Source organism: Ranitomeya imitator, chromosome 5, assembly GCF_032444005.1.
Source record: "Ranitomeya imitator isolate aRanImi1 chromosome 5, aRanImi1.pri, whole genome shotgun sequence".
Classification (NCBI taxonomy): domain Eukaryota; kingdom Metazoa; phylum Chordata; class Amphibia; order Anura; family Dendrobatidae; genus Ranitomeya; species Ranitomeya imitator.
In genome coordinates this window covers 643,576,838-643,592,493 of record NC_091286.1, presented here as the reverse complement: position 1 = coordinate 643,592,493, position 15,656 = coordinate 643,576,838, and positions in this window count along the sequence as shown.

Sequence of the window (15,656 nt, the reverse complement as noted above, 5' to 3'; positions counted from 1 at the left end):
AAGTCTTGAACTCATGGACATCACCAGACGCTGTTTCCTCCTTTTTGATGCTCTGCCAGGCCTTCACTGCGGTGGTTTTCAGTTGCTGTTTGTTTGTGGGCCTTTCTGTCTGAAGTTTAGTCTTTAACAAGTGAAATGCTGCTCAATTGGGTTGAGATCAGGTAACTGACTTGGCCATTCAAGAATATTCCACTTTTTTTGGCTTTAATAAACTCCTGGGTTGCTTTGGCTTTATGTTTTTGGTCATTGTTCATCTGTAGTATGAAACGACGACCAATCAGTTTGGCTGCATTTGGCTGGATCTGAGCACACAGTATGTCTCTGAATACCTCAGAATTCATTCGGCTGCTTCTGTCCTGTGTCACATCATCAATAAACACTAGTGACCCAGTGCCACTGGCAGCCATGCATGCCCAAGCCATCACACTGCCTCTGCCATGTTTTACAGATGATGTGGTATGCTTTGGATCATGAGCTGTACCACGCCTTCACCATACTTTTCTCTTTCCATCATAATGGTAGAGGTTGATCTTGGTTTCATCTGTCCAAATAATGTTCTTCCAGAACTGTGCTGGCTTTTTTAGATGTTTTTTTAGCAAAGTCCAGTCTAGCCTTTTTATTCTTGATGCTTATGAGTGGCTTGCACCATGCAGTGAACCCTCTGTATTTACTTTCATGCAGTCTTCTCTTTATGGTAGATTTGGATATTGATACACCGACCTCCTGGAGAGTGTTGTTCACTTGGTTGGCTGTTGTGAAGGGGTTTCTCTTCACCATGGAGATTATTCTGCGATCATCCACCACTGTTGTCTTCCGTGGGTGCCCAGGTCTTTTTGCATTGAGGAGTTCACCAGTGCTTTCTTTCCTTCTCAGGATGTACCAAAGTGTAGATTTTGCCACACCTAATATTGTAGCAAATTCTCGGATGGGTTTTTTCTGTTTTCGCAGCTTAAGGATGGCTTGTTTCACCTGCATGGAGAGCTCCTTTGACCGCATGTTTACTTCACAGCAAAACCTTCCAAATGCAAGCACCACACCTCAAATCAACTCCAGGCCTTTTATCTGCTTAATTGAGAATTACATAACAAAGGGATTGCACACACCTGTCCACGAAATAGCCTTGGAGTCAATTGTCCAATTACTTTTGGTCCCTTTAAAAACAGGGTGGCACATGTTAAGGAGCTGAAACTCCCAAACCCTTCATCCAGTTTTAATGTGGATACCCTCAAATGAAAGCTGAAAGTCTGAACTTCAACTGCATCTGAATTGTTTTGTTTAAAATTCATTGTGGTAATGTCTATAACCAAAATTAGAAAAATGTTGTCTATGTCCAAATATATATGGACCTAACTGTATATATATATATATATATATATATATATATATATATATATACAGTTCTAACATAAAGGGTAACATTCAGATAGAATGAGGGAGTAGAGTATCACACGGTCCCAGTATACCCCTTACAAGCAGCCTGCGAGACCTAAATGTGCTCCTATGGCCTGCAGAATCTCCGGCCTTGTCTGCCACCAAGCACATCAGGGACTAGTTGACAAATGCAATGGGATCTGCCAGCAGCGGATCTTGATGATTTGCCCAAGTGCATTCATCGTGGCAGACTATTCCTCAGATGGTCATTAATGAACTCATTGATAGCAGCCGAGGCTGTAAGTGCGAAGATATCTGCACGTTGCCCTTAGGGTACCGTCACACTATAACATTTCGATCGCTACGACGGTACGATTCGTGACGTTCCAGCGATATCGTTACGATATCGCTGTGTCTGACACGCAGCAATGATCAGGGATCCTGCTGAGAATCGTACGTCGTAGCAGATCGTATGGAACTTTCTTTCATCGTTGGATCTCCCGCTGTCATCGCTAGATCGGTGTGTGTGACACCGATCTAGCGATCTAGCGATGCGATCCAGCGATGCGTTCGCTTGTAACCAGGGTAAACATCGGGTAACTAAGCGCAGGACCGCGCTTAGTTACCCGATGTTTACCCTGGTTACAAGCGTTAAACTAAAAAAAACAAACAGCACATACTTACATTCTGGTGTCCGTCAGGTCCCTTGCCGTCTGCTTCCCGCACTGTGACTGCCGGCCGTAAAGTGAAAGCAGAGCACAGCGGCTGTGCTTTCACTTTCACTTTACGGCCGGCAGTCACTGAGTGCGGGAAGCAGACTGCAAGGGACCTGACGGACACCAGAATGTAAGTATGTGCTGTTTGGTTTTTTTAGTTTAACGCTTGTAACCAGGGTAAACATCGGGTAACTAAGCGCGGTCCTGCGCTTAGTTACCCGATGTTTACCCTGGTTACCCAGGGACCTCGGCATCGTTGGTCGCTGGAGAGCTGTCTGTGTGACAGCTCCCCAGCGACCACACTACGATTTACCTACGATCACGGCCAGGTCATATCGCTGGTCGTGATCGTAGGTAAATCGTATAGTGTGACGGTACCTCCTTACTGAATAAACCGAGATGTTATCAAAATGTTGTTTCCATTTCTCCATCAGAACAGTAACATGTCTCCATCTTATGATTTCCAGAATTCCACAACTTTTCCATCTTAGTGTTGAAATTTCAATGTTGAAGAGTGGAGTTAACCTGTCAGACAAGCATTATTGTGTTCATATAGTTGGGGGCCGCACAGAATGGCATTGGCGCTGCATGTGGTCCCTGGGTGGCAGGTTGTGCCCGTATGGTGTAAGGGGTGGTCTGGGTTGGTCTCTGTATAGATGATAACTTGGCTTGGGGTTATATTTACATTTAGGTGGTCTGGTATATGGCTTGTTGGGCAAAAGGAGAAGGTTTTGCTCAACACTTTATTCCTCTCATTAGAATCTCCCTGCAGACCTTTCTCAAAAGTTGGCAACTAGGAAGATTTTTCTTTCACACTGAATCATAACTCTCCATAATTGTCATAATTTTAAGAAAGGCTTTAATAAATTGCTGGAAATGGAAATTTTCAAACTGTTCTCAATGCACTCACAAAAGACTAGAGGAGATCTGCACAGCGGGGGTGCCATGACCATTGTGGCAACATCACAATATCTGTTGGTATTTACTAGTTGGTTTGCTTTATGTACTGTTGCATTATTATATATTGTAATGACTATTGGACCCAATGCAGCATATTCATTTTCTCCCTAGAGCATTAAAGGGAATGGGATGCAAATAGTTAGGGTAATTGCTATCCCTAGTATTCTTGCTGCTCCCCTTGCTATTCTGTTTTTTTTCTTATTTAAATCCGCCATGCAGTTCCAGAGATATGGGCCTTTTTATTTAATGCCAATATTTATCATATTTACAAGTAGGCGTGTCTCACAAAGTATTTATGAAGAGCTGCCTAAATACACGCCCATGAGGAATCCTGTGAGCCACATTCCTTTGGTAAAAAAACATAAAATGTATCACTAAAATAAAAGGCTCATATCTCTGAAACCGTATGGGAGATTTAAAAAAAATTGAAAAAATGAAATACTCAGAGGAGCAACGAGAATAAAATAAGAGCAAAAAATTGCCACTTTCATTTTGGTGACAGGTACTCTTTAAGCAACAACTTGAAGGCTGGAAAACTTTTGCAAAAATGATATATTCCCAGATCCTTCTGATGATTAACGATTATGAAACTATAATCCAAGGGACATGAAACCTAATGTGATTTTGTAAAAGCAGCTGTCACGGGTTTATCCCGACACCGAGGGGCCAAAAGACCACACTGTGTGATTTCACATATGCCCACACTAATTAGAAGCACTTCTCCTTCATATTAAATGGTGCAGGTTTCTGTTAGCAGTGCAGGGGTTAAACTATTCAGCTTAGAGTCTCTGAAGGTTTCCTGCTTGGATGATCTCAGCTGTTCAGTATTGGCCATTCCTCTCTCCTATATATACTTGCCTCTGGCAATTTTGATTGCCAGTGTTAAGCCTTGTACTACATGGTGTGGAGTGGAGTTGTCGGTAGAGGTGTTTGGAGTATTTTCTGTGAATGTTGCATGCACTTTTTGGCTGTTTGCAAATCCTCTTCCTCTACTATTTGGTCTACATTCCTTTTCTCACCTGAGTTCCTCTCTGCTGTCTGTGAGTGCATATTTTGTATGATCAGTATTTTCATTTATCCCTGTATTTCCTCCCTTGTATATCTGGTTTGTGCATACACATACACTATTACTCCCCACATCTCTGAATGGTGGAGGGGGACAGATATAGGACTGATTCAAGAGCTCAGCAACGTACATGGCCCCAACATCTTCACCTTCATAAGTAATGCGGGGTGCAAGAATAGCTAGGATGCCTCTAACGTTTGGGACAGGGAAGGAACCCCTGGCCCCGGGTAGGAGCTTAAGGTTGCTTTGCCTTACAGGTTCTCTGGGGAAACATGACAAGCTGACTGTTTTCAGGGAGACCTGCAATCTTTACTTTTAATTGTCTCCATACTCCTCTAGAACTAAGGAGCAATGGATGGGGATCGTAATTTCAGTTTTTTGGGGTGAACCTCAAGCCTTGGGCATTTTCTCTCCCATCCGAGACACAGTCACTACAGATGCTTGAGAAATTTTTTCAGGCTCTGGGTCACATATATGATGACCTTTTCCACGTCTCTTTGGCCGAGTCTACACTACGTCAGCTCCAGCAGGAAGACAAGCCGGCGGAGTATTGCTCTGAGTTTTGGAGGTGGTCCACCGATACTAAGTGGAATGAACCTGCACTCCGTAGCCAGTTCTATCAAGGATTATCTGTAATGGTAAAGCATGCCTTTGCACTGCATGAGACTCCTGTTTCCCTTTAGGCAACCATTCTCTGCAATCTATGTGGACCACTGTATTTGTCAGAGACATAAGGAGACACTCCAATTTGCGGGGGGGGGGGGAGGGAAGGGGGCAGAGTCAAGGGAACTTGGGTCTGAGTCTACCAAGGAACCCACGTAGTTGGGAGGAGGAGTGCATTCTGTTGATAAAGGGGGTTATTTTTTCTGTGGTGGAAAGGGGCATTTTGTGGGTGCATGTCCTTTCATATCCCCTTGCAATCAGCCACCAGAAAACTAACAGGCCCGGGTTGCTGGAAGGTTGGCAACCCGGGTGTACTCATTTCCTCCGTTGGTAGATCTCAATCTTGCTGATGACACACGGATCTACATCTCTGGACCAGACATCACCTCCCTACTAACCAGAATCCCTCAATGTCTGTCCACTATTTCATCCTTCTTCTCCGCTAGATTTCTGAAACTTAACATGGACAAAACAGAATTCATCATCTTTCCCCCATCTCACGCGACCCCCCCAACGAACCTATCCATTACAGTGCATGGCTGCCCACTCTCCCCAGTCTCACAAGCTCGCTGCCTCGGGGTAATCCTTGACGCTGATCTCTCCTTCAAACCATATATCCAAGCCCTTTCCACTTCCTGCCGACTTCAACTCAAAAATATTTAACGAATCCGTGCATTCCTCAACCAAGAATCTGTAAAAACCCTAGTCCATGCCCTCATCATCTCTCGCTTTGACTACTACAACCTCCTGCTCTGTGGCCTCCCTTCTAACACTCTCGCACCCCTCCAATCTATTCTAAACTCTGCTGCCCGACTAATCCACCTGTCCCCCCGCTATTCCCCAGCCTCTCCCCTCTGTCAATCCCTTCACTGGCTCCCCATTGCCCAGAGACTCCACTACAAAACCCTAACCATGACGTACAAAGCTATCCACAACCTGTCTCCTCCATACATCTGTGACCTTGTCTGCCGGTACTTACCTGCATGCAACCTCCGATCCTCACAAGATCTCCTTCTCTACTCCCCTCTTATCTCCTCTTCCCAAAATATATACAAGATTTCTCTCACGTATCACCCCTACTCTGGAACCCTCTAACACAACATATCAGACTCTCGCCTACCATCGAAACCTTCAAAAAGAACCTGAAGACCCACCTCTTCCGGCAAGCCTACAACCTGCAGTAACCACCGATTGACGAAACCGCTGCATGACCAGCTCTATCCTCACCTACTGTATTCTCACCCATCCCTTGTAGATTGTGAGCCCTCGCGGGCAGGGTCCTCTCTCCTCCTGTACCAGTTATAACTTGTATTGTTTAAGCTTATTGTACTTGTATGTATACCCCTCCTTACATGTAAAGCGCCATGGAATAAATGGCGCTATAACAATAAATAATAATCTTTTCTACTGGCTGATATCCATCTTGGCAAAGATAAGGTGGTCATTTCTGCCTTTCTGGACAGTGGGAAGGGGTTTAATTTCACTTACACTAGATTCGTCCAGACCCATGGCCCCAAACTACAAGTATTGTCTAGATCAGTACCCATTATTGCTATTGACTCTGCAACCTTGAGCCAGGGATACTTTACTCAGGTTGTTTATATGGCAATCTGAATTGCCATTGTTAAGTCTTGTACTGTCTTGTACTGTCTGATGTGGAGTGGAGGAGTCAGTAGTTGGTAGAGACGTTTGGAGCATTGTTCTGTGACTGTTGCTTGGACTTTTTGGCTGTTTGCAAATCCTCAGTCTCTCCTATTTGGTTTATATTTCTTTTCTCCCCAGTGTTCCCCTCTGTTGCCTGTGAGGACATATTTGTATGGTTGGTATTTTTCCTTTATCCCTGTACGTCCATCCTTGTCTGGTTTGTGTATATTCATACATTACCTTCCCTGGGTGGAGGTGGGGACAGATATAAGGCTGATTCAGGTCTTCAGCAAGGTACGTTGACTGTTATGATCTGGTGGCCTAGGAGCAGCATGTGACGTACTCTGGAGAAGGTGGTACCTGTACTGACCGCAGACCCTGAACTTCGCACTGCAACTAGAAGTAGCCGTGGGATGTACCTAACACTCCCTAGACACCTCGACACAGCCTAAGGACTAACTTCCCCTAAAGATAGAAATGGGAAAACTATCTTGCCTCAGAGAAAATCCCCAAAGGATAGACAGCCCCCCACAAATATTGATTGTGAGAGGAGAGGGAAATGACATACGCAGACTGAAATCAGGATTTAGCAAAGGAGGCCTTGCTAGCTTAAAAGAAAGAATAGGACAGAGAACTATGCGGTCAGTATTAAAACACTAGAAAATATCCACCACAGAAAATACAAAACTCCACCTCTGACTAAAGAGATGGAGGGTATATCTGCATCTCCAGAGATACAGCTTGGCTGCAAAAAATCCTAACACAGACAAAGCTGGACAAGACAAAACATGAAAATGCACAGAACTATAAGGCCCACAGCATGTGGACAGCAAAAACAAAGCCAGAACTTATCTTTGATGAAAAGAACAGCAAACAGGAGAGACCAGTCAGGGATGTGAATCCTCCAAAAACAATGGACAACTGGCACTGACTAAAGGATCAAGCAAGACTAAATAGCCCAGTCCAAATTGCAATTTGTCCAAGTGGACACACCTGATAAAAGCTGCGATCCAAAGACAGCAGCACTACCACTCATAACCACCGGAGGGAGCCCAAGAGCAGAATTCACAACAGTAGAGCTGGCGTCTTCACATTAGAATTAATCCAGGGAGCAGAGATAGCTAGGTAGCTCCTAGTGTTGGGGACAGGGAAGGAGCTCCTTGCACTAGGTAATCTGACAAGAGTCTTGACAGCAGAGCAATAAAGTTGACTGAAGGTGAATTAACCTATAAACCCCTCTGTTGGTTTGTACCTACTGACTATAAAATGTTTTTTTTACTGCAGTTCATTGTAACTCACAATGCAATGTTGCAACAGGAAAGTAGGACACCTCCATGACACAATCCACTCATTCACAATCACACCATAAAATGCCTGCACTTTTACAGGCAGAGGAAGGCATGTTTTACAATCAGTAATTTACTAGCAATTATATGCCAGATTATGGGGCAGATTCGCCAAAACAAGAGATTTTATAATTACGAGATGTACAGAACTTGGACCATGCGTCTTAGAGACTTTATCATTACCGATCTTAACAATGAACTTTATTATCTTACAATAAAGGAGACGATGACAGGGACGATGACAAAAGGAATAAAAGGTATAACCACCAAGTTTATTTATCCATTCATTATCTTCTCCCCCAGCACAAGACTAATGTTTGCTGTATATATACATTTTTACCAGTTTTCAGTGTATTTAGAATCCGTGTCAGCCCCACTGTTGACACAAGATGGCTCCATTTCCCACGTAAGGTCCCTCTTTAATGTCCACATAAGTAGCACCATAGCTCTAGAAAAAGTACCCTGTTTGCTGCTCATACAGGTACTAGTCACATTACCCACTAGAGTGCCAGCCACACTGATCCTCAAACCAGTAGTGAAGCTACCGGGAAAGAGGTGAGTGGCAGACGGGTAAGACGTATGGTGAGACCCACTTAAAGCAACAAGACACAATTTCCTGTATTCAGTCAAATAAATAAGGCAGCACACTGCAGCGCTAAAACATGCAAACATGAAAATTGAACTGCATTACTGCACTAGAAATATGAAAAAATGTGAGCGTTTAGCGCATAACTTGGCCAATTCATGTGTACCTGGTAGCCACATTAAGGCATTTTTTCACATTTCTAGTGCAGTAATGCAGTTCAATTTTCATGTTTCATGTTTGCATGTTTTAGCGCCGCAGTGTGCTGCCTTATTTATTTTACTGTATACGAGTTGGCGACTCTAGGTTCAGCACCTGTTCACACTTAGTCTATGTTTGGATGTGACGGTCAGTTTTTTGCAATTTGTATTCATTAGCCTCCTGACTGAGCACTACTCCGCCTCTTAGCCACAGGTGTTTTAATCGCAACAGGTCCATTACCCCTCCACAGAGAGAGAAATTTAGTCTAAGAAGAGGATTCACAGGTTCCCATTCAGATGAAGATGTTTATTCTCAGCGAGGAAAGGCAAGTGTAGGACCAGGTATACGAGAGATGCCCTAGTGTGGCTACCAGGTACACATGAATTGGCCAATTTATGCGCTAAACGCTCTTATTTTTTCATATTTCTAGTGCAGTAATGCAGTTCAATTTTCATGTTTGCATGTTTTAGCTCTGCAGTGTGCTGCCTTATTTATTTGACTGTATATGAGTTGGTGACTTTAGGTTCAGCACCTGTTCACACTTAGTCTATGTTTGGATGTGACGGTCAGTTTTTTGAAATTTAACACTTTCCTGTATTGGCATGTATAACATATTAATAAAGTTCAAATTTGGGGTAGAGCAGGGAACCATTGCCTCCCTGCTTTGTCACGTAAGTCATAGGTGACTTTAAGCCTGAAGACTACACAATTGTAGGGTACGAACTGGAAAATAGAGTGTGTGGGGTGGAGCGATGTGAGGAGGTCATCACGCCAGGACTCTGATGTCCTGTGTATGTCCTAGCAGGACAACATCACCATGTCTTTCCTCCCACCCTGCGACATTGATTGTGCAGGTGGACTGTATGGGGTACCGTTTGGGGCATCATACTTTGTGGGAGGGAGGGCTGTGGTGACCATCATACTGTGAGTGAAAGGCTGTGGTGACCATCATACTGTGAGTGAAAGGCTGTGGTGACTATCATACTGTGTGGGAGAGAGGGCGGTGGTAACTATCATACTGTGTGGGAGAGAGGGCGGTGGTAACTATCATACTGTGTGGGAGAGAGGGCTGTGGTGACTATCATACTGTGTGGGAGAGAGGGCTGTGGGGACTATCATACTGTGTCGGAGAGAGGGCGGTGGTGACTATCATACTGTGTGGGAGGGAGGGCTGTGGTGACTATCATACTGTGTCGGAGAGAGGGCGGTGGTGACTATCATATTGTGTGGGAGGGAGGGATGAGGTGACTATCATACTGTGTGGGAGGGAGGGCTGTGGTGACTATCATACTGTGTGGCAGAGAGGGCTGTGGTGACTATCATACTGTGTGGGAGGGAGGGCTGTGGTGACTATCATACTGTGTGGGAGGGAGGGCTGTGGTGACTATCATACTGTGTGGCAGAGAGGGCGGTGGTGACTATCATACTGTGTGGGAGAGAGGGCGGTGGTGACTATCATACTGTGTGGGAGAGAGGGCGGTGGTGACTATCATACTGTGTGGGAGGGAGGGCTGTGGTGACTATCATACTGTGTCGGAGAGAGGGCGGTGGTGACTATCATATTGTGTGGGAGGGAGGGCTGAGGTGACTATCATACTGTGTGGGAGGGAGGGCTGTGGTGACTATCATACTGTGTGGCAGAGAGGGCGGTGGTGACTATCATACTGTGTGGGAGAGAGGGCGGTGGTGACTATCATACTGTGTGGGAGAGAGGGCGGTGGTGACTATCATACTGTGTGGGAGAGAGGGCTGTGGTGACTATCATACTGTGTCGGAGAGAGGGCGGTGGTACTATCATACTGTGTGGGAGGGAAGGCTGTGGTGACTATCATACTGTGTCGGAGAGAGGGCGGTGGTGACTATCATACTGTGTGGGAGGGAGGGCTGTGGTGACTATCATACTGTGTAGCAGAGAGGGCGGTGGTGACTATCATACTGCGTGTAAGGGAGGGCGGTGGTGACTATCATACTGTGTGGGAGAGAGGGCGGTGGTGACTATCATACTGTGTGTGTAAGGCTGTGGTGACATCATGCTGTGTGGGGGGCTATGGATGCCATCGTACTATGTGTGGAGGACTTTGGAGGCCATCATTCTGTGATGGGGTTTGTGAAGGCAATCATACTATGTTGTGGCAGACTATAGGGACATCATAATGTGTAGGGATTGTTGGGTTATCATACGGTCTGTGGGCAGCTTTGGTGACCATACTACTGTTTGAAGAGGATGTGAAGGGCATTATACTGTTTATGGGTGGCATCATACAGCACGTGGGAGAGCTATTTGGTTATCATAATGTGTACGGGGAGCTACGGGACATTATACTGTATGGAAGGCTGTGGTGACCAGCATGCTGTGAGGAGGGCATGCCACTGGTGTTGGGGCTGTGAGGAGCATCATACTGTGTGCGGGAGAGCTGTGGCAGCAGCATACTCTTTGTATGGGCTGTGGGAGCATCATAATGTGTGAGGCCTTCATACTGTGTGTGGAGGTCTGTGGGGACATCATCCTGTGTGCAGAGGTGTGGTAACCATCATAATGTGGCGGGGCAACATACTCTATGGGCTGAGACCTGTGGGAGCATCATACTCTGTGGGGGTCTGTACTTTGAAGACATCATGCTATTACTTTCACTATTACTTCGCAGGCCAGTAGGCCACTAAGAGGGCATTCATATTTTCTCGGGGGCAATTAAGGACATAAAGAGAATGTTTTACTATGTAAGAGGCACAGTGGTGGCATTATTATGCGGGGAACTAAGGAGCACTGTTTTTGTGCCACACAGTAGGTGCAGTAATAGGGACACATGCGGCAGCAGCGGCTCAGCATTGGGGTATCAGCAGGATGAGATGTTTGTGCACGTGATGGGGCTGGAAATGTGAGAAGTCAGATATGTGGGGCTGAAAATGTGAGAATATATGTCAGATATGTCTCTGTTGTAATCTCTGTAGACAAGTTGTAGCCGGAGAGGTTGTCTTGGTGGCCTGGGCCAGATGGAAAACACGGTAAAAGTAAACTGCTCCATCAGAAAGAACGTAAGAAAAGAAAGTTACTACGTATAACTGTATTGCAATCACTTGCATGTTCTACAGGACTATATGGTCACTATATGGCAGTATTATCAGTGTTGGACTTTGCATAGAGATTTATTATTCAGTAACAACGCGGTCATCTGCCGAGGTTCCCCTATACCCACTATAATGAAGGTTCTCCTCCGTAGCTGTAAACACGGTTGCATAGGTTAGATGTCCTCTCAGATGTATTTTGCCCCCTGTGGTGGACCCCTAGCTATGCCTGCGCCTACAAGCTTCTGTCTCCAGGCAGGGCATATTGTCCACCCTAGCACCAGCCTCACAGCCTGCGCTCCGTATATTTCCCATACAAGGTCACGCCACACTGCAGGTACCAGCCTCAGTGTCAGCTACACGCCTACATTAATACATGAAGCTACAAACTTCTGTCCATGTCGTCATCTCCATGAATCACTCTGTCACTTTCATCACTGTCTTCATATACTGCAGCTCCCGGCTCCAGTTATTACATGACACATATGGCGGCTGCTCAGAAATACAATATGACCAGAGACTATAATTACATATAATGGAATTAAACGAGTAGATGAGGTTCATGTCCGGTGATACACATTACCTGAATAGGGTGCGACAGCTACATCGGGAAAAGTCATAGTGACTGTCGGTCTAATGAGCAGCAACAAAAGGTTATAATGGGACGACAACTGGACAACGTCATTATATCAATTCAGGAACAAAGATTTACTGTATTACATCAAAAGAACAATTGATGTATTCTACATGATGAGTATCTGCTGCTCAGTAACTTTGTACATACATTGTAATGTATTACTTCTGTGCTGATCCTTAGTTACATCCTACATTATACTCCAGAGCTGCACTCACTATTCTGCTGGTGCAGTCACTGTGTACATACATTACATTACTGATCCTGAGTCACATCCTGTATTATACTCCAGAGCTGCACTCACTATTCTGCTGGTGCAGTCACTGTGTACATACATTACATTACTGATCCTGAGTTACATCCTGTATTATACTCCAGAGCTGCACTCACTATTCTGCTGGTGCAGTCACTGTGTATATAGGGAGTTGTCTGATCTTTCTTCAGGAGCGCACTGCTCTCTTGCTTCCTGCTTGCTGGGAGGGCACACTCCTTATGATTGTGAGTTTTGACCATGAACATCACTGGCCCTCAGGCTGGATTTCTGCGCTCCCCTATACTGTTAACAGAAACCACTTTGCTTGTGCAGCATTGGAGGAGCACAGAGCGGCAGCTGCAAGCTATCAAGTAAAAAGCCCGCAATAATGCGCCCCAAGTATAGGAAGCTAGCCACCAATGATAGCCTGCAGAGGTGGCCGGTAACCTAGGTAACGAGCTGTATACCATAAAATTCATAATACTTCCATTCTTGATCACAGAGAATGTTTAATTGCAAAGTTGCTTGTTTTTACATTTAGGGTATGTGCACGCGTCAGGATTTCTTGCAGAAATTTTCCTGACAAAAACCGGACATTTCTGCCAGAAATCCGCATGCGTTTTTACCGCGATTTTGACGCGTTTTTGACGTGTTTTTGGTGCGTTTTTTGTGCGTTTTTTCCCAAATGCATAGAAATGCGGGAAAAATGCAGAAAATCCGCAAAAATAATGAACATACTCATTTTTTTACCGCGATGCGTTTTTTTTGCGGAAAAAAACGCATCCATGTGCACATAACATGCAGAATGCATTCTAAATGATAGAATGCATAATGTATGTGTTTTTAATGAGTTTTTATAGCGTTTTTACCGCAAATAACCGCGAAAAAAAACGCGAAAAAACCTGAACGCGTGCACATAGCCTTACTTTGCAATTTTGCCCATTTACGAAGTTGAGAAAACCCAGAGTTAGGCTTCTGGTGTGTCCTAGCTAGACAAGTCTCTCCAGTACCCACCATATAAATGCTGTGGCACCGTATAGTACCAATATAACCCACGTACCATGCAGTGACGGTGCCCAACACTAGCACAACCTCTGCCGATGACGCTTTCAGCACCAGATCCTCCTTTTGCACTCACATGAAGAAGCTTTCCCTAATTGACCTACAAATTACTCTTTCCTCCAGTTGACAAGTGTTTATTTTTTGGGAGAATCTGCCACCTGCTGTCTGACATTGGAATAACACGCTGCAGAATGTGACGTGCACTTCGCTTTATTACAGGGGATTGGGTGCATCCCTTGTAGGAAAGTGTAATAAATAGGGGGGACAGGGATTGGGTGCATCCCTTGTAGGAAAGTGTAATAAATAGGGGGGACAAATCATTAGAGCAATCTGGGGCCCAAGAGGTAAGGGGGCCCCTACCGCCTCCAAATCAGGTAGAATTGTGCATTATGAAGAGCTATTGGACTGCAGAGGGCCTATCTATTGCTCCAGCACAGGGACCACTCCTGTTTATGTCCTCCCCTGCAGTGATACATGTAATGCAGAGCTTATACGTGTGGCCTGCAGAGCAATGCTCCGATCCAGGTCTGCGCTGAGCTGTAGGGGCGCCCCGTTATCTGCATGGTACTCTGTTCTGGCTGCTCTAGGGTTGATCTGACTTTGATCGTATGTATATCGACACCTCTATATAACACTGTATGTGCCATGGTATCAGAAGTCTTGGAAGTGATGATTCGGGGTCCGGTGTTGGCTCAGTGACCACCCCTCCGTGCCTCGCTTATCTTTTCCACCACTCACACAGATGACCCCTCCAATAATCCAACACATCACAGCTCACACTATTGTATCCTGATATTTTGGTAAAATAGGTGATGCCAAAGGGGGTTTATGGGAGATGATATCTGCTCCTGCAGTCACATATGTATGTCCAGCTTAAAGGGGTTCTCCGGTGCCTGTAACTACTGCATCAGGAGGTGGCAATGGTGACGTTGCCTCAGGTGAATTCTGCCAGGTGTGGCGCACGTCGGCAGGTATCTTGCATACAACCTAATCTAATGGACGGCACAGGTGCAGCATCCCTGACACCTGGCAGCTCTGGATGCTTCTCCCCATCTGATGTGGGAGAGACCGGTGCTGGAGAACCCCTTTAAAGGAAACTTGTCAGCAGCTTTTCCCTTTAGATTCTGTGGCGCCTCCTTATATGCATCAGTACTCACAATCCCTTTAGGTAGCGCAGAACTTGCTTGAAGAATAGTTTTATAAAGATCCCGCTGTGCATGCATGTCTGTCCCAAGCTGTCATCCTCTGGGAGCCTCCAGACTGCACCTTTCAGCCTCCCCTAACTGACATCTTTACCTTTGATCGACGTCTGATACAGATGGTACTAAGCATCAGAGACGTAACGACCGTGGTTGCAGAGGTTGCGACCACAACCGGACCCGTGCTGGTGGGGGCCTGCTGACATCAGCAGAAACTTCAACTGGATGTGCGTCCTTGGCATACATCCAGTTGAAATGTATTGTATTCAGTCCGTGCGCGGCATTACATGCTGCCAGCCAATCAGAGGCCAGCAGCTGACATCCTCATGCATTTGACTGGGGGCGCATGGCAGTGATATCATACACCACCATCGCTTGCACGCTGAAGTCAGCTGCCGGTTTCAGAAGAGGGCACCGCACAGCAGGGAACCGGAGGGAAGGTGAGTAGAATTGTTTCTTTTTTTCTATGCATCAAAGAACAGCACCAGCTTGGGGGAGATATACCAGGATGGAAGATATATATACCAGGATGGGGGACATATTACCAAGATGGGGGATATAGACCAGGACAGGGGGCATATACCAAAATTGGGCCCAGGATAAGGAACATATTACCAGAATAGGGGATACATACTGGATGGGGCCCAGGATAAGGGACATACATACCAGGATAGAGGACATGTATATACAGTATATAATTATACCAGGGTGTGGGGGACGTTCCAAATCTTGTGACCATCGGACTCTAGTTATGTCACTGCTGACCATCAAAGACAGAGCAGAGGGTTGTTGCTGTGGGCCGTCTGGAGATACGAATTGGAGCACTCGGCACAAATCTGCAGCACGAGACCTTTATAAAAGTTTAAAACTATAAAACTGGATAAACATATTTTTC